The 22,595-nt window shown below is 56.5% G+C and overlaps 2 non-coding genes across 2 annotated transcripts; one reads left to right on the forward strand and one right to left on the reverse strand.

Annotated features, from left to right (window-relative positions):
- Nucleotides 1–282: 282 nt before the first annotated feature.
- TRNAI-UAU lies at nucleotides 283–376 on the reverse strand. Its single transcript has 2 exons — nucleotides 339–376; nucleotides 283–318 (listed from the first exon to the last, which is right to left on the reverse strand). It is a non-coding gene; the product is annotated as a tRNA-Ile (tRNA).
- A 7,559-nt stretch (nucleotides 377–7,935) lies between these two features.
- Nucleotides 7,936–8,008, forward strand: TRNAK-UUU. Its single transcript has one exon. It is a non-coding gene; the product is annotated as a tRNA-Lys (tRNA).
- Nucleotides 8,009–22,595: the final 14,587 nt, after the last annotated feature.

A 22,595-nucleotide genomic window follows, 5' to 3' on the forward strand; every position in this document is an offset into this window, starting at 1 on the left:
AAGAGCCAGGGAAGTGGGCGGGGGAAGGGAAAGCCCTCTGACAATGGCTCCTTGCTCCTCTCCCTCCAGGCTCAGGGATGGGCAGGACTCCAGGCTCTGCTTGAGGGATCCTGGCACAGGGGCTGGCAGGGAGAAAGGTTTGTAGATTCTGACCTGCACTCAGGAGAGGAGGTAATAAGTGCAGGGGGCATTTTTGACTCGTCCCCAGTGTCCCCAGGGCTGGAATTCTACATTCCACAGGGCTAAATGAGGGGGTGACACCACTTGGCTAATGAAAACCAGTGTTCCAGGTGAGGCTTGAACTCACAACCTCAGCAGAGTTCCTCTCAGCACTGCCTTATAAGTACTGTGTGCTAACCAATTGCACCACTGGAGCACATGTCAATTGGGCTTCTCCGAGACCCCTAGGTTGATACAGGCAAGAGCTAGGGGCTGTGTGCGAGCAGGGGTAGGTCAGGGTGCAGGCAGGGGGTAGCTAGGGGCTGTTTGTAGGCAGGATGGAGCTCAGGGTGCCGGGAGGAGGGTAGCTAGGGGCTGTGTGCAGGCAGGATTGTAGGTCAGGGAGCAGGCAGGGTGTACCTAGGGGCTGTGTGCAGGCAGGGGGGAGCTCAGGGTGCTGGGAGGAGGGTAGCTAGGGGCTGTGTGCAGGCAGGATTGTAGGTCAGGGTGCAGGCAGGGAGCACCTAGGGGCTGTGTGCAGGCAGGGGGGAGCTCAGGGTGCAGGGAGGAGGGTAGCTAGGGGCTGCGTGCAGGCAGGGGGGAGGGTGGCTAGAGGCTACTCCAGAGATATACAGAAGAAGTCTCGTGCTGCCCACAGTCCTTGCACCCAGGGCGCCCCGTGGGACAATGAGCCGCTGGGACACCAAACGGATCCATGTCCAGGGATGTGACAGGCTCCTTCCATGAGCACAAAGCAGCAAACCCCGCAATGGCCCCAGCTCCCCATGGCGCGGAGGGCGAGCGCTGGCAGGGGAAGGCAGGGCACACAGGGCTGGCTCGGGGCTTTGCCAGCGTGAACAGCGGGGAGATGGCAGGCAGCTGGCAAAGGGGAGCCCAGGGCCAGCTGTTAGGATGTGGATTTTCACGCCTGTCTGGAAAGGCCTAGACATTAACAATGCAGGTAGATGATTCTCATGTAGCTAGTCACAGAGGTAGGGAAAACAGAATCACAATCACTGTTTGCCGGTGTCAGGGCTTCTCTTACTGGTATGGCTACACTGGCGATTTGCAGCGCTGGAAAGCCTCCACCAGCGCTGCAATTAGTAAGTGGCCACACCTGCAGGGCACTTCCAGCGCTGCAACTCCCTGGCTGCAGCGCTGGCCGTACACCTCACTCAGCATGGGGAATAAGGATTCCAGCGCTGGTGCTGCAGCGCTGGTCATCAAGTGTGGCCACACACCAGCGCTGTGATTGGCCTCCAGGGAATAAGGTGTATCCCAGAATGCTTTTATAAATTACTCTCTTTGTTTTGTTATGCAGCCTTTCTTTGTTTTGTTGTGAACGAGCTCCGATCGGAGCTCCGTTCTGTACCTGGCTGTAAACAATCAAATGAGAGGCAGGCAGGGAGGGAGAGTGAATGAAACAGAACGGAGCCGTTTGAACTGCTTATCTAAAAAAACAAACACTGATCACAGCAAACAGGAGCTATCTATACCTGGCTGTGAACGATCAAATGAGAGGCAGGCAGGAAGAGTGAATGAAACAGAACGGAGCCGATCGCTCCGTTGAACTGCTTATCTAAAAAAACAAACACTGATCACAGCAAACAGGCAGGCTGTTTGCAATTAGAGTTAAGACTAAGGGCTCATGAACATTTTGTGATTTTTCCAATCCAGGAAGCTAACACTCAGTGTTGGCTCCAAAAATCCACTCTCTCTATCTTCCCCGCTCCCTGTCACAGTACACCACCCTCCACCCCCCTCTTTTGAAAAGCACGTTGGTGCACTTGAATGCTGGGATAGCTGCCCATAATGCAGCACTCCCAACAGCGCTGCAAATGCTCCAAATGTGGCCACACACCAGCGCTGGTAGCTGTGAGTGTGGCCACACACCAGCGCTGCTCCTACACAGCTGGATGACCAGCGCTGCAAACTACCAGCGCTGCAAACCGTAAGTGTAGCCATACAGTCTTTGAGGCCCTGCTCTTTGGCTACGCCGCAGGGGCCGCCATAGGCTGGGAAGTGAACGGTCACGTCCTCACCAGTCACACTGAAATAAGGTGCTATTGGGCTGTTGGGAATACAGTCCTATCCTGACAATGCCCAGCACCACCAGGTAAAGATGGTTAAAGAAAACTGAGTTTGGTAGCATCCTGTCTGGCAAGAACTCACCTATCAATAGCAGGGCTGTGACACCCTCATTTCTGTGTTGTTCTAGCACTGTAGTCCCCACTTCCCTATTGTTTGTCTGTATAATCGCAGTCTGGGTCTGTGATTGTTTCTGTCAGCTGTAGAATTAATTTTGTTGGGTGTAACCCAATTAAGGTGGTGGGACATAACTGGTTAGATAATGGTGTTAGGGTTGGTTAGTTACATTTCAGTAAAATGAGTGGTTAGGTCTAGCTAAGCAGAACTCAAGTTTTACTATATAGTCTGCAGTCAGTCAGGATGTAAGGGGGGGATTGGCATCATGTTTTGCTAAGGAGGGGAATGGGAACAGGGACACAGGCAAGGCTCTGTGGTGTCAGAGCTGGGACTGGGACACTGAGGAAGGAAACTGGAATCGTTGCTTGCTGGAAGTTCAACCCAATAAACATCTAATTGTTTGCACCTTTGGACTTTGGGTGTTGCTGCTCTCTGTTTACACGAGAAGGACCAGGGAATGGGAGGGTGAAGGGATAAGCCCCCTAACACTAGCTAACATCTAACACATTTGAACCTCTTCTTTTCACACCGTTGCTCATTCTCAGGTTCTTCTTCGTCTCCAGACAGATCCATTCTCTTCCAGGACGGCCTTGCTCTTTCTGTCTGTTTCACTCATGGATTTTTTGGAGTAAACGCTCCCCTTCCCTCTATTCTCAGACAAACACTAGTATGAACTGTTTGCTGCTGCTGGGTTTAGAAAGCATTTGTGGAGTGGAAGATGCCATTTCTGGAGGATTGTTCCCAAGCTGCAGTACTTTGTGTTGAAACATCTCCCAGCTTCCTTGGTGAAAATAAGACCAAGATTTCTTTGCAATATACAAGAATAAAGGAACTTTTCACCCCAGATGAAACTTAAACCCACAATCCCTGACTTAAGAAGCCATTGCCTTATCCATTAGGCCACTGGGGCCCTGGAAAGTGGGATGGAAATTCCCTCTTAGGACTGCACATTCCTCACATTCACTCAGAAGCCAAATACCCATTTAATGGCCTTACAGAAACGTCTGCATCCCCTGGCAGCGAGGCAACTGGGCAGGTCGCTGACAGAGCTGAGCACCACCTTTCTGCCAGCCATCTTTAGAGAAGAACCCCACCCTAGAGTCACCCCTCCCTCCTTCAGCACCTCCACGGCTGTGGCTCTGAGTGGCAGTAGGATGCTTAGGGGCGAATCTGGGGCTGGAACGGGGGTAAGGTCGGCCTGTAAGGAGGAACCAGGTGGGGCAGACCCAGGGGGAGGCTGTGGGCTGCTGGTTGGTTGTTGGGATCCGAGCTCTAGATCAAAGCTGCACAGTGACCTGAGACCCAGGGTTATAGGGCTGACATAGTGACCCCCTTACTGGCCTCGGTGACCCCCAAATCCTTGTTACTAAGGGCATTGAGGAGTCTCTGTCCATTAATAACTTCTGGGAGCTCCCCAGCAGGCTGCAGGCATCAGCCGCCTCCTGCCTCACAGGTCAGACTCTTGGTGCTGTGCCAGCCGCCCCCTCGCTTGCAGGCCCAGTGAAGGAAGCAGAAGGCCCGGTGCTGGCAGAAGAGGGTTTTGATTAATCGACCTCTGTGTTATGGGCACAGGACGCTTCCACTGTGTCCCTCTGCTGGCTTTTCCTCAGCAGTGCCTAGCGGCCCTGGCTCCAGGCTAGTGCCTGGTGAACTCTGGCACTGGCAGGAAGCCCTGCAGGGTGAGAGAGAAATGGACGAGTCACGCCGGCTCAAAGACGCCTCCCTCCCACTTCCCTCTACGCTGTGCAAAGCTCTTGGCCTGCCTCATGCCTTGTCAGGAAAGCGCGGCCATGCAGCCCAAGCCTGAGTCACGTCCGCGGCCTGGCCCGCCCCGCCCCGGCTGACGGCGCGCAGAGCCATGCGAGTCAATGGCAGGTCGAGTAAGGAGCCTCGGCTCTTTCTCCTGACAGCCACACAGCACTGTCTAGCGCCCCCAGAGCCTCCCTCGTGTTCTCCTGCAGCAGCCGCCTGCCGGTGTGGGTGGGAAAAGGGGACCAGGAAGCACTGCAGCCTCATTCCAGGACAGGAGGCCCTCGCCACGCCCAGGCCTGCCTCTTGCCTTCAGCCCAGGCAGCCAGAGGTGCCAGGGAGCTCCCTGGCAGGCAGCCGCTTCTCCTCAGCCACCTCTTGCCTCATGGCCTGGGCTCTTGGTGCTCTGCTGGTCACCGGCTCGCTTGAAGGCCCAGAGGAAAAAAAAATTAAGTGCACACATAGCAGAGGATGGTTTTGATCTATTAACCTTGGGGTTATGGGCCCAGCACGCTCCCGCTGCACCACTCTGCTGGTTCTTTAGGCCCTCCCCCTGCCACCCAGCTGTCGTTATCCGGATTAGTGCCTCACGCACTCTCGCACTGGCAGGCAGATGCGCAGGCTGCTAGGCAGCTGCCCTGGTCACAGGATTTTACAGCTTCTACAGGGTAAAAGGGATCTATTTGGGGTTTGGACCCCATTGGGAGCTGGGTTGCTGAGTGCCAGAGACTGGAGCACTTCTTAAACCATTTTCAGTTAAGCCTTCAGCTTGTGGGGGACGAGGTTCAGCCTTGGATCCGTGTCTGCAGCAGGCAAGCGCGTCTGGCTCAATCCCCCCGCTGTATTAGCAGACTAAAACCCAGAGCAAACGCACACGCCTTGCAAAGGAACAGGAGCCGGGATCTCGAACCAATGTCAACATTTTATTAAGATGACGTTCCAAGAAAAAAAAAAGTGTACAGTACAGAGTTTAGGCGTAGAAGTTTCTGGTGCTCAGGGAACAACGTACAGCTTACCCAAGGGGTGCGAAGTTCGGTTTTAGATCGGGTGGCGTAAGGAATACATAATCTGCAATAGCCCCAACTGGGGGTAAAAGATTAACGTACAGACACTGAGTTAGGAGGGTATGTTGTCCATGTGAGGGCTACGTTCAGGAGTGGAGTATAACGAGCGGTTACGACGATGAGCATGGATTGACCCGCGTTTGGTGAGTTTTGACGTCCAGTGTTTTTTAATCTTTGCCACAATCTACTTGAAGCAGGGTCAGTATGAACTCTACCCCGCCATCTGTTGGTGATCTGTTGTCAAGGCCTTTTGGGGCTGATATCATTTGGCATGGTTACACCCACCCCGGATTGCATGATGGGAGTGCTTGTCCAAACGGTGATTTCAGCTGCTGTGGGATTCCCAGTCTCTTTGTTATTGGGGCAGGAGTAATCCAGTGTATTTTCCTGTTGTTAGTACTTGAACCTGCATGGAGACACCCGAGTGGGTGTCATGTCCATTACTTTAACAAGGGGTAGTTGATTATTTTATCAAGATCCAAATTTCTTGGTCAAGGTCTAGTCAATGTCTAGATACCAGAGAAAATAATACACTGATGTTATTAAGAAGAATATAGAAAGATTTTTGCAGTCACTATAGGTATAACTATGATGATTGTTTTATGTTTCACTCTTTACATCTGACACCACCACTGCCTTTCCCTTTAGTCTTGTAGTTTACCAAGGGTAAAACTACACATCACTTCAGATACGAGGGAGTGTTTGTGTTCATTCCTGCGAGCTACACAGGGATTTGACGTAGCTGCTTTCAATCCTCCAGCTCTGCCGGGATAAGTAGCATTTCAGGCTGTCACTGAACTGAAGAAGGGAGATCATTTTTTGACAGGTTATGACTCCTCCTAAAGGTGTTTGTGTGGCTGGCAGCCCTGGTTCCCAGGTCTCTCCTGAGGGAAGAAAGTTTCTGTGCAAAATACTAAAACTTTTAACAGAGAGGAGGGAAAGGCAACGGCCACATGATGGGGCCAGTATGTACCACAACATGGTTCTTTTATGTGGGATGACTCTGAACACTGACTGATCTGCACTCTCTTGTGTTTGAAGAGATGTTGAGTTGTGCACTTGGGAACCTATAAGGCTGAAGCAATGTTATGGATGGTGACACTGCGACTGAAGGGTGATTTAATGTTGTAGAAATTGTTAAAAACACTGAGCTTAAACTGGAACTGCCTGTTATTAAAGGCTGGTTTCCCCACGTCAGTTCCATAAGCTCTGCTAGAAACACCCTGGGTTCTCTCCTGCCTCGGTGGGAACTGCAGGGAATCGTCCCCTGCTGCCCTTGGCTCCAGGCTGGTTTTTCTGGGGAGGGGACGTGGAATTGATTTGTTTGCTGTTGAGAAGGGAGCCGGGCCAGTTCTCAGGGAACGAGAACTCCCAGCATCTGCCCAGCCCAGCCCAGGCTGCTGCCCTGTCCCAGCCTCTGTTCCCCTGGGGGCCCTGCGTGTTTGACTCTAGAGCCGGCCGGGAGCAGCAGCTGAGGCAGAGGACAGCCTGGGCCGGGCAGATGCTAGGAGCAGAGCACCAGAGGCCTCTACTGGCTCCCTCCCCAGCAGCAAACAATCAGTCCCCACCCGCACCCCAGGACAGCAGCCTGGAGCCAAGGGCAGTGCCCACTGGGGGTTTCTCTTTTTCCTCTTCCTGGGGTGAGCAGGGACCTGGGGTGTTTCTAGCAGGGCAGTTGGAACTGAATTGGGAACCAGCTTTTAATAACAGGCAGCTAAAGTTCAGACTAATTTTGTTACAATTTCCTTTACAAGGTAAAATAATTCAAAAGTAAACAGGCAGGAATTATTGTAACTCTTTTCTCCCGGGCATAGAAAGAAACGGCTTTTTGGCTCTTCATGATACAGGAGTCAGGTTTATTCACTGTGCAGAATCAATGTGCCCAGAAGCCTGTTGTGTTTCATTTCTTAGGTTCTGCTGCCGTCATGTAGCCATTTCCTTCCCCTCCTTTCTGTCCAAAGCGCAGAGCCCAGTTTCTCCAGGGAGAGAAGGACGTCTTTCTTCTTTCCTTCCTCAACAGCCCCCTTCCTTGAGAGCCCCTTGCTGGGGTCTGGGTGGGGAACAGCCATTTCTGAGGATTAATTTCACACCATATTTGGTGTTGATATATAGATTTTACAGCCAGACTAGATCACTACGTACTTCTGCTCTGACCTGATTCAGAACAGAGTCCAGAGAATTTTACCCAGTGACTCCTACACCCAGCCCAAGATCTTCTGGCTGAACGAGGAGGGTTCATTCAGAAAGTCATCGTGTTTGGATGTAAAGGTGGGAAATGATGGGGAAATTGGCCCCTCTTTCAAGTTTAAATGTTGTAACTTCTACATCTAGACCAGGGTGGCCAACCTGAGACTGAGAAGGAGCCAGAATTTCCCAATGTATCTGCCAAACGTGCACCTTTGTATGCAACTACTGAGTCAATTGTGAACCTTCCCATCATTATCATTATCCCTGTGAAATGATGATGGTGATGGACACTTGGCTTTATATCCCAGTGTGCCCTGGACATCTACAGGCTGCGTTAGCCAATCCAACCATTCGGCACTTGCAGATGGGCACCTCTGTATTGTGCATGAGTCTTGTACAGCTATGAATGGCTGGTAGATGCTGATATTTTCCCCTCTTTTTAACCAGCACTAATACCAGGCCAGGCCAGGGCTGGGAAGAGAGAGCGAGCAGCAGGTTTCCCCTATTGTGTCTGTATCGCTTTTTCTTGACTAGCTTCACCTCTGCATCAACTTGCACTTTTCCTGGGTGAGCCTGGCTAGCTCAGTTGGCAGAGCATCAGACTTTTAATCTGAGGGTCCAGGGTTCAAGTCCCTGGTCAGGTGATAAACTTTTTACTATGATTGTAAAAATCTGACTTTCGGGAGTCTTCTTTGGTGTTACTCTTTCTCTTTAGGATTTTGCCTTTCTTAAGAAGGGTCTTTGTGTGTGGGAGATTGAAGGGCAACTTCTTGACATCCCCTTTGTCCTCACAGGCTGGAGGAATAAAGGCCTCTGGGCATAGAGCATGTTGCTCCCCTGCACACACAAACACACAGAATATCCCTAAGGAATTAGAATCACCTGTTGCCTTCCCCTGTCCTGCTGGATCCTCAAATGAAGATGCTCTTCAGCCTAAACCCATGTCCCCTCTACTCCCAGTGCCCCTCAGACCCAACCCACAGGCCCCTTCTCATCATGCTGCTCCTCAATCCCAACCCACAGCCCCCTCCTATTCCCAGTGCCCCTCAGTCCCAACCCACAGGCCTCTTCTCCTCACGCTGCTCCTCATCCCAACCCACGGCTCCCTCCTTCCCTCCAGCAGCAGGTGCTTCAGACCCCCTCAGGAAGATTTTCTTGCAAGGTTTCGTGTATGAGTCTGCATGTGGATTTTACGGTATGTTGGAAATAGGTTGGGTTGCTTGCCGAAATGATCACTGGTGGCTGGTGTTGGATTCCCAGTCTTCTTATTATTGGATCAGGAGAAACAAAGGGTTGTTATCCTTGATGTGTGAATCAAGGACTCAACCCTGGGTGTAAACTAAATGAGCTGCCCACAGATTCTGGCAGCCACAATGAGCATTTGGTGCGAGAGCCCAGACCTACCCTGCCCCACAGGGAGGGGACCACCTGCAAGGGGCTTGGACCACTGACCTATCAGCTCTTAACTCCCAAACAATCAGTAACTCTATTATCAGTGCCTGTGAGTGTAATTTAAATCATAAGAAAAACCACACTGGGCTGGACCAAAGGTCCATCTAGCTCTGAATCTTGTCTTCTGACAGTAGCCAATACCAGGTGCTCTAAAAGGATCTCAACAAGGCACCACTGGGAGTTGAACCTAGCATCTCCTGTTTACAAAACAGGTACTTTAACCAGCTAAACCATGGTGCCTGCTTGTGATTAAGGTACAGTGTCTGCTCACACCTGCCTCTCTGCATTCCCACCTGAGCCTGACAAGCTTTGCTTGTGTTTGGATTCTGCAAAGCAGAGGAGCAGGTGACATTTTCCTTGCAAACTGTGTGTGTGTGTGTCTGTGTGTGTGTGAGAATCTTTGGCCAGGTCTGCACTACAAAGTTATTTCAGCAGAATTATATTGCTCAGATGTGTGAAAAACACACTATGCTTCCTCAGTTAGCAGCTTGTGGCTGGTGCACACACTGCAATGCCACATCTGGCGACAAAACTGACCTGTTTTGCTGACAAAATAAAACCACTTTGATGAACGGTTTAGAGCTTTTTGCAGCAAACTTAAAGTGAGAGTGTCAATGTAGACACTGCTGTTCATTATATCACCATAACTGGCCTCTTCCAGTATCCCACAATGCCCTCTGTGAACTCGCTTGCCCTGCATTCCTGCTACAGAGCCATGGGCCCCTCCCCTTTCATCGCTCTGGGAAGTTCTGACAGCTGAGCCTGCTGCTCTGCTCCAGCAGCCAGGAGCAAATCACTGCCGTGGATGCTGCTCTCTCCCGCCCTGCGAACACAGAGCAGGCGGCGGGAACTTCCTTACATGGGGGGGCACCGGCATCCGAACTGTGACACGCCCAGGACACCCCTTCCCTCAAGGAGGCTCTTACCTTCTAAACAGGGACGTCTGTTTTCTAGTAAAATCACTAAAAGGGAAGGAGAAAACTCAAAAGAGGTTCCTACTGGCGCTCACGTACCTGAACCCGAATACTCTCTCAGTCCTCAAAGAGAGACCTGGAGAAGGAGACTTGCTGAAGCAAAGCCACAGGGTCTCTGAGGTTTCCCTGGCCCCTCGCCCCTGTCCTGCCTGGCTGATGTCAGCATCTCTCTGTGAGGTCACCACCTCCCCACCACCTTTGACCAATAGTCTGAGCCCCTGCAAAAGGCCTTTGTGATGTCACTGCCTGTCACGGACTCACAGATCGAGCCCACTCTTGGCCCTGTGCGGTCCGTGGGGGGTGCCCCTTTCAGTGCAACAGCCCTTCTCGGGGGTCCACTCTCTCTCGGTGTCAGGCCCCTCCACCTCCTGGAGCCGCACCTCTCTGAGCCTTAGCACGTCTGTCTCTCGCCGTGGGCCCCCTCAGGGAGTCCACGCGCTCTGGACCCCCTGGGCCTCCTCACCCCCGAAGGGGTTGATGCCCCCTGTTCTCTAGACCGGAGTGACTCTCAGCCAGCGTAAAACAGGAGGGTTTATTGAGAGTTGAACACAGCACAAGAAACTCTCAGGGCCTCAGGCCTGGCCTCCCTCAGCCCAGCACATCCCAGTCCCCCTGCAGCCAGGTGGGCTCTGCCTGCTTCCCCTCGCCAGCCCAGAGCCCCCCTGCTTCCCAGCTGGGCCTCTGATATCCCTGGCCCCAAGCCCCACCTCTGTCCATTGTCTTTTCTCCAGGTAAACAGGGTTGCCTGGGCCTCCTCTCCTCTCCGCCCTCCTCTGGCTGGAACAGGTTGGTCACGGGGTCCTCTCCCCGCAGCCCATTGTCCTCTCACTGGCCAGAACTGGCTGTGACTCCTGAGCTGGGTCTCCGGGTCACCAGGTCACCAGTTGCTGGGGTCTCCATCCTCCAGGCCATCAGCCGGGGTCCCAAGTCCCTCTCCGGTCTTCTGTAGCAACAAACTCCCTCTCCCCTCCCCTCGTTAAACCAGTAACACCTGGGGACACTGAGTCCCACTCCCTGTGCATGCGAACCACTGGAAAACACAGAAAACCCTAAGAAAATCCCCCACTTTGTCAAAGAGCCCAGCACCTCTCCTCCGTTGGGCACCTAGAGCAGAGGCGGCTGGTACTGATGGCTCCAAGGGAAGGCTTAAAAGCAACTGAAGTCAGGGCCAGAGGAGGGCAGGACCATGCCTATGTGCGGCCTTCAGACAGACACAAAAACACCCAGCCAGGCTGCTCCCTGCCATGCCAAACCCCCACTGAAGGCCACCCGCAGAGGAGCATGTGGGGCGACTGCTGATGCTCTGTGGCCAATATCAGAAGACGGTAGGAAAGCAGGGCCAGCCCCCCTGGTGGGGCCTCTTACCGTTCCCACTCAAGGTGCTCACTTTGGCAGTGGGGCAGGACATTTTACCCCAAGAGGCTTTTCCCCAGCTGGCGAGAAGCAGAGAAACACCCAGGCTCCATGTAGCATACTCCCTGAAGCACAGGGACAGGCGCACACTTGGAAGAGGGAAACTGCTCCACACTCTAGCCCAGGCAGCCGCCCATTTTCTTTAGCAAGTCAGGAAGGGCAAAGGCGAGACTGGAAGCACCTGGGGCTCATGCCCCAGCCTTTGTGACACCCACCCCCCAACTCCTTCCTGGGGCTCTAGCTGAAGCCAGAGCATTGGCCTGAGTGGCCAAGAAGAGGTTCCAGCCCTAAAGGGAGCAGGACGTTCAGCACAACGGTAAAACTGTACAAGCACAACCACGAAGGGACTTGAGCCCTCAATCGCCTGATCCGAAGTCAGACGCCTTATCCGTTAGGCCACGTGGTCACATGAGAAAAAGCCCTCCAGGCACTTCTTTGGAAAAGGCAGACACTGACGCATCCAACAAAGGGGGGGATTCACCCACGAAAGCTCATGCTTCAATACATCTGTTAGTCTATAAGGTGCCACACAACTCTTTGCTGCTTTTGCAGACACTGTGTTTCTCTAGTCAGCTACTAAGGGGGGCCGAGACTCTCTGGGCACAAGAAGTCGAGTTCCCAGTGACACGTGAGACTTAATTCTCTGGAGCCAGGTGCAGGGCTTTGGCAGGGAGGCTCAGGCATGGGGGACTGGGGTGCAGCGGACGGACTGGCTGTCTAGGTGAGGAGATTTAGTCGCACTGAGGAGGAGGAGGAATCCTGCTAATAGGCAGTGGCCAGGGCCGGTGCAACCACTAGGCGAACTAGTCGGCCGCCTAGGGTGCCAAGTGGTTGGGGGCACCAAAAATCGCACTCAGGGGAGGCAGTGGAGTGGAGATGAGCTGGGGCAGGGGGCTGGGAGGTGTGGGGGGAGGGCGTGCAGCAAGCAATGGGGGGGGAGGGTGTGCAGCAAGCAATGGGGGGGTGCGTGCAGGGGAACCACTCCCTGTCCCAGCTCACCTCTGCTCCGTCTTCTCCCCTGAGCACGCCGCCCCCGCTCTGATTCTCCTCCCCTCCCAGGCTTGTGGCACTAAACAGCTGATTGGCACCGCAAGCCTGGGAGGCGGGAGAAGTGGAGCGGCGCCGGCGTGCTCAGGGGAGAAGGCGGAGTGGAGGTGAGCTGGGGTGGGGAGCTGCTGCAGGGGGGGCTGCCCGGCTCTTACCCATGGCCCCCGCCCGTGCACTCACTGCATGGTAAGTGGAGTGACCCAGTCCCAGCCTGGTCCACTCCCCTGGCTCCCAGCCATGCTGCTGGCGAGTGCTGTGGGGTGGTTCCCCCCTCCCCCCAAGCTTGGGAACCAGGGGAGCAGAGCAGGCTGGGGCCCCAGGCCTCTGTGGGGAGAAGCAGAGGGGGGCTGGTCCCAGGCCTCCGTGGGGGATGGGGGGCTTGCTACTTCCTGCAGGAAGTGGGGTTACCCAGCCCCAGCCTGCTCTGCTCCCCTGGCTCCCAGGCTTGTGTTGGTGTTGGCTGGATTTGTGCGGATGTTTGTGTATATTAGCAATTGTGTGTGTGTGTGGTTGGATTCATGCATGTGTTTGTGTATGTTTGCAATTGTGTGTGTGTGTGTGTGTGTGCGCATGCTCTGCTGCCTTCTGCCGGTGCAACAACCGTTTCTCTGTATGTCACAGCCCCCATACCGTCGACCCCGATGGTGATTTCCCCATCTTACAATGGCTGGCTGGCCTGACCCTTCTCCTCTCTGCAGAGTGTGGCAGGGGCTGCAGCTCACCCCATGTGGGGCAGGAGTGCCAAGGTGCGGGGTGCTGGGCTCCAATGCACCTGGAGAGTAGCTCAGATGAGGTGGGGCAGGGCATGTGGTGTCCGTTCTGTGTTGCCTGGTGCTGGGCCACTGCACAATCCCCAGCCACGCCGCACAGCGCACCCCGAGAGGGGGCAGGGGGCCAAGCAGATGATCCAGCATGAGGGGATCATTCTCATCGGTAGCTGTCCAGTGGCAGTGAGTGCCACAGGCCTTGGCACATGCTGTGTGGGGCAGGAGGTCCTTGTATTTGGAGCAGTGGGAGTGAACTGTGTGCAGTTGTGTCTCTGAGCACGATTGTGAATATTATGGTGTGTGGGGGGGGTGATTGTGAGTGTGGCTGGGGGTGTGATTGTTTCTCTCTTTGGGGGTTGGGCTAGCATGTCCCTCTGGGTGTGTTGTGTGTGAGTGTTCTTGGGATTGTGTGAGTCCCTTTGTGCGTCAGTGTGTGTGTGTGTGTGTCACTTGCTGCAGGATACAAAATCCTGCAAAGCCATTTCCTACTGGTTATCCCAGCAACACACTGATACAAACAGTGTCACACACACACACACACACACACACACACACACACACAGCAGGGCTCAGCCCCACCAGCAGGGGGCAGCAGGGACACACACGTCTCCCCTGGGCCAGCTTGGACAATTTCCCATCATGACCCAGCACAGTGCTGGTGCCCCCACACGGGGGTGGGCAGTGACCGGGCGGGGGGGGGGGGGAGGGGGTCAGAGGTGCCGGATCTGTAAAAGCAGCAAAGAGTCCTGTGGCTCCTTATAGACTAACAGACGTATTGGAGCATGAGCTTTCTTGGTTGAATCCCCACTTCATCAGATGGATTCAGAGGGAAGCACTTTGGGAAAATCAGTCAAGGCCCTTATCAGAGCTGGGACACAGACCCAGTGACCCCTGCACCACCCTGGGAGGGCAGTGGAGTTTAGGGGTCAGAGCAGGGAGGGGCTGGGCACCAGGACCCCTGGGTTCTATCCCTGGCCCTGGGAGTGGAGGGGGTCTAGTGCAGGGAACTGGGAGCCAGGACTCCTGGGTTCCATAGGGGAGACTGTTTTTTCCTGTGCTTCCCTCTCTAGAGATCCCAGCCCCCTAGTGGAGACTGAGCAGAAGTGGAGGAAGTTCTTCTCTCACTTTGGAGTTATGATTCAAACCCCTCCCCCAAGGGGCTGTGACATCACAGAATCTGCCCCCCCTACACAGAGAAAACTAGTGGGGTTAGGAGGGTTCTAGCTGCACCCATCAGACACCCCTTGTCATGGCAAGAAGCCCCCAAACCTACCTGCAACCACAAAACACCCTCCCAGGGGATACAACCCCTGCTAGGACAGGACCTCTTGCTCCCACCCCTTTTCTTATCACCAGGATCTGCTCCCCACCAGGCACCACACCCCATTCACACACCTTTGGTCAATACGTAGCTCAGTGGCAATCACTGCCCCGAAGTGACTCCGGTGCAGGCACCCACAGCATGAACTCCCCACACCGGATTCTGTCCACACACAGAGAATTCTCTCTGCCGGGCTCCTTCGGTTCATCTCGCTGCTCTCCGTACTGCCGCCAGACACTGCTCATCTGCATAACCCCACCCATGGACACGTGACACCTTCTGTCCTGCTGGTTTCAAGTGAGTGAGTTGCCCTCGAGGAGTGAGCAGGTCACAGCACGTCACAGCCCCATCCAGGGCCGGCTCCAGGCACCAGCTCAGCAAGCAGGTGCTTGCGGTAACCAAGGGGAAGGGGTGGCACGTCGGGCTCTTTGACAGCAATTCGGCAGCGGGTCCCTCGGTCCCTCTCGGAGGGAAGGACTTGCCACCGAATTGCCGCCGAAGAAGAAAGCAGCGCAGTGGAGCTGCCGCTGATTACGATCACAGATTTTTTTTTCCTGCCGATTGGGGCAGCAAAAACCCTGGAGCCATCCCTGGACTCAGCATACGTCACAGCCTGGGGCAGGGAGATATTGGGGGAGGGGATGGGGGCAGATGGGGGCAGGGAGACCCAGCCCCATAGACCCTTAGGGGCAGGGGATATTGGGGTCAGGAGGAGAGGAGAGGGGGTTGGCAGAGACCCAGCCTGGGGTGCAGGGGAAATGGGGTGGGGTGAAGGGAGCTGGGAGAGAGAAGAAACACGTGTGGGGTGGTGAAATGTTGGTCCAGGGAAACTGAGTCACTCCCAGGACATGCTGTGCAGGGACACGGGGGCAGGGAGAGAGACCCAGCCCTATAGAGCCCAAGAGGGATATTGAGGGCAGGGGAGAGGATGGCAGAGGAGAGACCCATCTCCATAGACCCCCAGAGGCAGGAACTGAGGGGAGAAGGGGGGAGGGAGGGATCCAGCCCTATAGCCCTGTAGGGGCAGGGAGATATTGGGGGCAGGAGGGGAGAAGGGGGGTTGGCAGAGACCCAGCCCGGGTGCAGGGGAAATGGGCTGGTTTAGAGGGAACTGGGGAGGAGAAGAGACACAGGGCAGGACACACCTTGGGACAGGGAAACTGACTCACTCCGAATACATGCGGCGCAGGGCAGGGCGGAGGCAGATCATGCTGGTCCCAGGGTAATTTCGGGGTGTTCTGATTCCCCACTCAGCCGGGGGGCTCACCTCTGGGCTGAGGAGACCTGGGGTGGGGCGGGTGCAGGGGCTGTGTGTGTGTGTCAGGCTGGGGGGGCTGCAGCAGCCCCTGGCTTGACGTGGTTTCCATCACACCCAGGGGTTACAGTTGGTTCAGTGGCTCAGCACCCCCCACTATACAGATTGTTCTGGCACCACTGGCCTAGGGTCACCGTCTAGTGCCCTTTGCCGCCCCGCTCAGGGCCTGCCTGGCTCTCCTAGAGCAGGGCGAGCGCCCAGCTCTCCTGGGGCAGGGCTGGCGAAAGCTCTGGACAGATACTAACACCGCTGGGGAGCCTGGACGAATATTAGTGGGACAGAGGAGCCTGGGGCAGTTTTGTCAGAGAGCAGAAATGAATCCCGAACACAGCACTGGAGCTGCAGTGCTCGGGGTGTGCGCCTGGGTCTCCTGCACAGTCTCCCTGCATCCCCTCGTGGCATAACAAGTTCCCTGCAGAGAAGCAGAGGTGCGGGACCGAGAGCTGCGGCGGGTGCTGCAGCACCCCCATGTCTCACTGTGAAAAGCTCCAGGTGCTGTGAGAACAAAGCCAGCATTATTGTGCGATTCCAGAGAACCCCGGAGCTGTGCTGCCCCTGTGGAGTGTGAGCGGGAATTGCACATTTTCACAATGCTTGTGAACACACCTGGGTACAGTTCACAGGCTTTCAGTACCCCTGACAGGCTGATTAGACACCTGCAGCCAATCAAGGCAGAGCTAATCAGGGCACCTGGGTTTAAAAAGGAGCTCACTTCAGTTTGTGGTGTGCGTGTGAGGAGCTGGGAGCAAGAGGTGCAAGGAGCTGAGAGGGAGAGGGTGTAGCTGCTGGAGGACTAACTAGTACAAGCATTATCAGACACCAGGAGGAAGGTCCTGTGGTGAGGATAAAGAAGGTGTTGGGAGGAGGCCATGGGGAAGTAGCCCAGGGAGTTGTAGCCATCGCACAGCTGTTACAGGAGGCGCTATAGACAGCTGCAATCCACAGGGCCCTGGGCTGGAACCCGGAGTAGAGGGCGGGCCCAGGTTCCCCCAAACCTCCCAACTCCTGATCAGACACAGGAGGAGGTGACCCAGACTGTGGGTTCCACCAGAGGGGAAGATCACTGAGGTGAGCAAATCTGCCAATAAGCGCAGGACCCACCAAGGTAGAGGAGGAACTTTGTCGCAGCCTCTAATTGCAGCGTTTTTAAATGATCTGCATGCTGCTTGCAGGCTCAACACTTGCCACAGCAGCTCCTTTTAACTTCCATTCAACCACCTGTACTTATGCCGATAGGTCGACTTTAGATCTTTAACTTTGATTGGTAGCTGAGAAGATGGTAAATTGGACAGAAATCCATTCTTCGTTTGCTTGTTATTTCCTGACTTCTTTATTCATCGCCTTTTCCTTATTTCCCAGCAGATTGACTAGATCTGGGTGCTAGCAGGGGGACCTGACGGGCTCCTTATTGTCTGATTTATTTCAGAAGCATTGAACTTGCCAGGGCACAGTCAGATTCTGGATGCTCATGGAAATGTAACACCTCAGGCTCAGCTTTAGTTCTGTTTCTCAGCTCTTTTGGAAAATCGATCTTTAGTCTGACAAGCAGCATCCTTGCATTAGGAGATGACTAATTAATAAGACCATAAACGTTGGCAAACAAATGGAACCTGAAGTCCATAGAAGACCCCGAAAGGCCCTTGGGGAGTGAAGTGCAAGTTGAGGAAGACTTCCCTGCACAGCTTCTCTCTCAATACTCGTTTTCCTGTATTGAGAGTAAAAGTCGGGAATCAGCTCAGGGTACGGTATACTATGTGTGTGCAGTGGTTAGACAAGAAACTGGCCGAGTATGGAGCAAAACTCTTGTGTGTGCCTGATGACTGTACGTTTGAGAAGGAGCAGAAAAGAGCATTGGGGCTGCGGTATAGCGCTTGCATAGGCTTTCTTTGGCCTTTTTTGCTGTAAGAGTTAAAACAGCGAGAGATTGTTAGTCACATGTCAGTGGGTGGGTTTATGCAAATTAGGCATGTACAGGGAAACCAGCAAGAGGAAGGAGGCTGAGAGACTTCTGTCTTTGAACAGAATTGTGTGTTAAGGGCTCTTGCTTTGAATTCTTCCAGTGGAGTCATTTCGGGGAAGTGATCATCAGTTAGTTACCTAGTTATCAAAGCCTCATGAATGGTGTTTGGTGCGTGTCTGGGAGCTCCTCATGCTGAAGTAGAAAACAGTGGGGGAAGAGCGGCTGCCTACTATCCGAAACTTACAGCATTGCTTCTCGGCTCTTTGGAGCTAAGATCAAAAGTGGTTGCTGAAGGCCGCCATCCGCGCGCTCTACGTGGACACCCTGAAGAAAAAGCCGGACCAGGACAAGGCTTTCGAGGTCACCAGCAAGTGGGACTCCAGCAACCACTTCCTCCCCTCAGGCAGCTTCATCCGTTTCGCCGACTGGCGGTTCATACACCGCGCCCGGCTGAACTGTGTCCCCCTCAACGGAGCCCTCCGCAACGGAAACCCGGACAAACGCTGCAGGAAGTGCGGGTACACCATGGAGACCTTGCCCCACGTCCTGTGCAGCTGCAGACCCCACGGCAGAGCCTGGCAGCTGCGCCACAACGCCGTCCAGGACCGCCTGGTGAAGGCCATCGCCCCGCACCTGGGAGAGATCGCTGTCAATCGCGCCATCCCCGGCACCGACAGCCCGCTGCGCCCGGACATCGTCATCACGGATGAGGAGCGGAAAAAGATCATCCTCGTCGACGTGACGATCCCGTTCGAGAATAGGACCACGGCCTTCCGCCCAGCCCGAGCCCGCAAACTCGAAAAGTATGCTCCCCTGGCTGACACCCTGCGAGCAAAGGGCTACGAGGTCTACACCAACACTCTGATCGTTGGGGCCTTGGGCGCCTGGGACCCCCTTAATGAACGCGTGCTGCGGACCTGTGGGGTGGGCCGTCGCTACGCGCGGCTCATGAGATGCCTAATGGTCTCGGATGCTATTCGGTGGTCCAGAGACATTTACACAGAGCACGTCACCGGCCACCGTCAATACCAAGAGTGAGCCGGCGTGACTTCGCGCACCCACAAGGGGGAAGAGACCTGTAAACTTCCCCTGTTGGACTTTATCCCCTGAGCCCTGAACCAACCAAACTGAACTCTGCCCTGTGAGGGTCATCCTATCATCATTACCCAGTCCGCTCATTTATTCACGCCCACGACTATCCATAACCTGTTTGTATGAGTGATGTGCCCTCACTGCTTGCTGGCTGTACCTTGAACCCACCCACCGTATACCCCGCATTGGGGACATGACAGACTGTGTATATGTATATGCCGTCCAATACCAAAACGCTAACATCCCCCTACAACCTGTATGTTACCCCCAATGACACAATAACTGACGCTTCAAACACTTTGTATAGTTTATTTTCAAATATTCTCTAATAAACTTTAAATCTGTTCTTATTTAGAGCTCAGATGGGGTGAGTAGTCTCTTGGTCTATCCAAGGCCGTGCTCAAGTGTCTTGATGCTTTTGGTCTTTTGGTCTCGAGATGAAAACCTTGTCTGTGTCTTGGGAACCTTGAGGTAAAAAATTATCTAAATTATATCTATTCTTATCAGTTTAATCTCTTTACTATGAGATGCTATACTGAGGGGACCTGACAATGTCCCAAAAGACAGACCCTGTGGCTCCTGCACCACAGCCCAGGGAGCCAACCCCTGTCCAGAAGCACTTTGCTGCCCTGCACAGGCTCCTGGCTATAGTAGCCCCGAGAGTCCCAGGGACATGTCGAGCCAGGAAATCTGGGGACCGAGGTGCTGCCGCAAACAGCTCCTGCATCCCAAAACCAACAGAGCGAGACCCCACCACGTGGGGGAGCAGGCGTCATGCTCCCCAGCTGCCAGTGGACCACCCCGCTATCTGCCTGCTGCCAGACAAACACCCGGATACTCATCAACAACCACATCCCGAGAAACCTCTCCCTGATGACCAGCAGCTGCAAGGAGCCGACCCGACTGCCGAGCGCCAGCTGCTACGGAAAGATCACCTCCCACCGCTGGAGGAACCTACAGCCTCGCGATCGCTAATACCAGCTGGAGCCACTTCCCGCCCGCCTCAACTGCCGGAGGAGACGCCCACTGACCAACTGCTACTCCCCATGGGTAAGTGCCCCACTACACCCCAGCCCCGGACCCCCCGGGGGGACCCCCCCCTCAGCCCCGCTATCGGGAGTTACCTGCACTGTGCCACTGCTGCAGGGGCTACCTGGGGAGCCCCACCGCGTGCTCGGGCCACTGCCTGAGATGCGGAAGAGTCCCTGCCCCAAGCCCCGCCACGTGCCCCAGCTGCTGCTGCCCTGGCGGTCAGGGGAGCCCCCTGGCATGCCGCTCCTACTCGGGCCGCCGGGGGACCCCTGCCCCACGCCCCAGCCGCCTCCACCCAAGCGGCCAGGGGATCCCAGCCCCGCGCCCCGGCTGCCGCCGCCTGAGCGGCCCGGGAAGCCCTGCGGCGTGCTCCCGCCGCTGCTGGGGCCGCCGGGGGACTCCCGGCCCGTGGCCCGTTTGCTGCTCCCCCGGGGGTCCCGCGGCGCGCTCCTGCCTCCACCGCTGCTGGGACCGCCGGGGGGCTCCTGCCCCGGGCCCCGGCGGCCACCGCCTGAGCCGCCGGGAGATCCCGGCCCCGCGCCTGGGCGGCCGCTGCCCGAGCCACCGGGCGATCCCAGCCCCATCCCGGCTGCCGCCCGGGGAGCCCTGCGGCGTGCTCCCGCTGCCGCTGCTCGAGCCGCCGGGGGACCCCGGCCCCGCGCCCCGGCTGCCGCCGCCTGAGCAGCCCGGGGAGCCCTGCGGCGTGCTCCCGCCGCCACTGCTCGAGCCACAGGGGAACTCCTGCCCCACGCTCCAGCTGCCGCCGCTGCTCGGGCTGCCCGGGGACTCCTGTTCCGTGCCCCGGCGGCCGCTGCCCGAGCCGCTGGGGGATCCCAGCCCCACGGCCTGGCTGCCGCTGCCCGGGCCTCTGGGGGACTCCTGCCCCGCGTCCCGGCTGCCGCCGCCGCTCCGGCAGCCTGAGGTGTCCGGCCACGTGCTCCAGCCGCTAATGGCTGAGCCGCCGGGGATCCCTGCCCCTCGCCCCAGCCGCCTATACGGCCTGGGGAGCCCTGCTACGTGCTCTGGCCGGAGCAGCCAGGGGATCCCAGCCCCACGCCCCGGCTACCGCTGTCCGAGGGGCTCTGCCGCACGTTCCTGCCGCCGCTGCTCTGGCCGGGGGATCCCTGCCCCCTGCCCTGGCTGCCGCTGCCCGAGTGGCCCGGAGAGCCTCGCCGCGTGCCTGGGCTGCCACCGCCCGGCCCGTCGGGAGACTCTTGTCGGGAGCCCCAGCCACGGCCACTCGCGGCGCCTGGGGAGCCCCTTGATGTTTTTAAGCAACCAGGAGTCTGCCCTCCCGCGAACGCGCCGCTCCAGACCCCGCGAGACCTGACCGCCGACCGCCGATCGCTCCAACCGCCAAGAGACGCCTCCCCTGTCCTCCTGCGCTCACCGACCACACCCCCAGCACCCCAGGAGCCCCAGCCGCTGCGAGATGTCTCCCCTGTTCTCCTGCGATGGCCGGACACGCCTCCTGCACCCCAGCAACCCCCGCCGCTGAGGGACAACCACCTTGACCCCCTACAGGACACCAACACCTCCCAGGAACCCCAGCCACCGGGAGGAACCCCAAGTACTCCCGAGACACAGCCACTGCTGAAGGACGCCCCCCCGCACCACCAGCCGTGCGACGGAAGACGACCAGGAGGGCCCTAACGCTCCACAAAATGGCTGCTCCACCCCGGATACCGTCTACCTCCAATACCCCCTCACCACAGACGCGCTCATCTGCCCCATCTTCCTGCCACCTCGACGCTTCCATCTCCTCGGAGGGGTCACCAGACATCTGAGGAGATACCACAAGCAGTCCACCGCCTTCAGCTGCGCCCTCTGCAGCCTGCCCTTCGAGTCCCAGAAGAAATGCAAGGCGCATCAGGCCAGCTGCAAGAAAGCCCGCACAACAACAGCTCCGGTTACGGTCCCCCGCCATCCTGTGTCCCAGCCCGCTGCTCCCACGCTGCGAAGAGCCAGAGCGACCCTGCCAACTGCTGCCCAGAAACCCACTCCAGCCCCTGTGCTGGTGGACCAGGGCACTGCAGCCGAAACGACGACTACCACAGCGAGAAACGTCGACCAAGCCCCTACCAGCAGGGGTCCTGTCACATCCTCCCAGGTCGCCCGGAAGCTCTCTGAACTGAGGCGTCTCAGTGCCCCCTCCAACCAATGTGACCCCGCCCCGAGAAGGGTCAGCGCTCCGCCACGCGTAGCCGCCCGAGACCCTGCCACTGGAGGCACCAAGGCTGGCTCTCGATCTACCCTGCGAGCACCAGCCACAAGGGGTGCCAACGCAACTCCTCAGCCCGACCTGTGAACCCCACCCGTCAGGGGAACGAGGATCACCCCCCAGACCGCCCCGCACACTGCTACCATCAGCGGAGCCAACGCCACGAACAGACCACAGCACCCGACCCCCGCTGTCAGACGGGCCGACACGGACCCAAAAGACACCAGGCCGATTCCTGCCGCCAGAAGGTCATGCGCTCCCACAGCATCCCCCCAGACGACAGCTGCACACGGAAGACCGGGCGTCACCTCCGCACCCACCGGCCCGAACCTGATCCCACCAACAACCAGTAATGATGCTACCCCACTGGTGGCTATGCCTCAGGAACCACCCGGAAGGTCCCCTGAGCCGCAAGCGAGACAACCCGTTGACCACGCGGCAAATTAGCTGCCCACGCTGACCGAGGAGCCGGAGGTCCGACAGACGATGGTTAGGCCAGCCACGCCCTGGCAGGCCGCCTGGATCGAGGAGCTCCAAGCGGCAGGCTCCTTTGAGGAATTCGACCCGCTCATCGACAGACTCACCCACGAGCTGTCGGCAGAGATTGCTCCCAAGAGGACACCAAACCAGATGACCA

This window comes from Mauremys mutica, chromosome 18, assembly GCF_020497125.1.
Source record: "Mauremys mutica isolate MM-2020 ecotype Southern chromosome 18, ASM2049712v1, whole genome shotgun sequence".
Classification (NCBI taxonomy): domain Eukaryota; kingdom Metazoa; phylum Chordata; order Testudines; family Geoemydidae; genus Mauremys; species Mauremys mutica.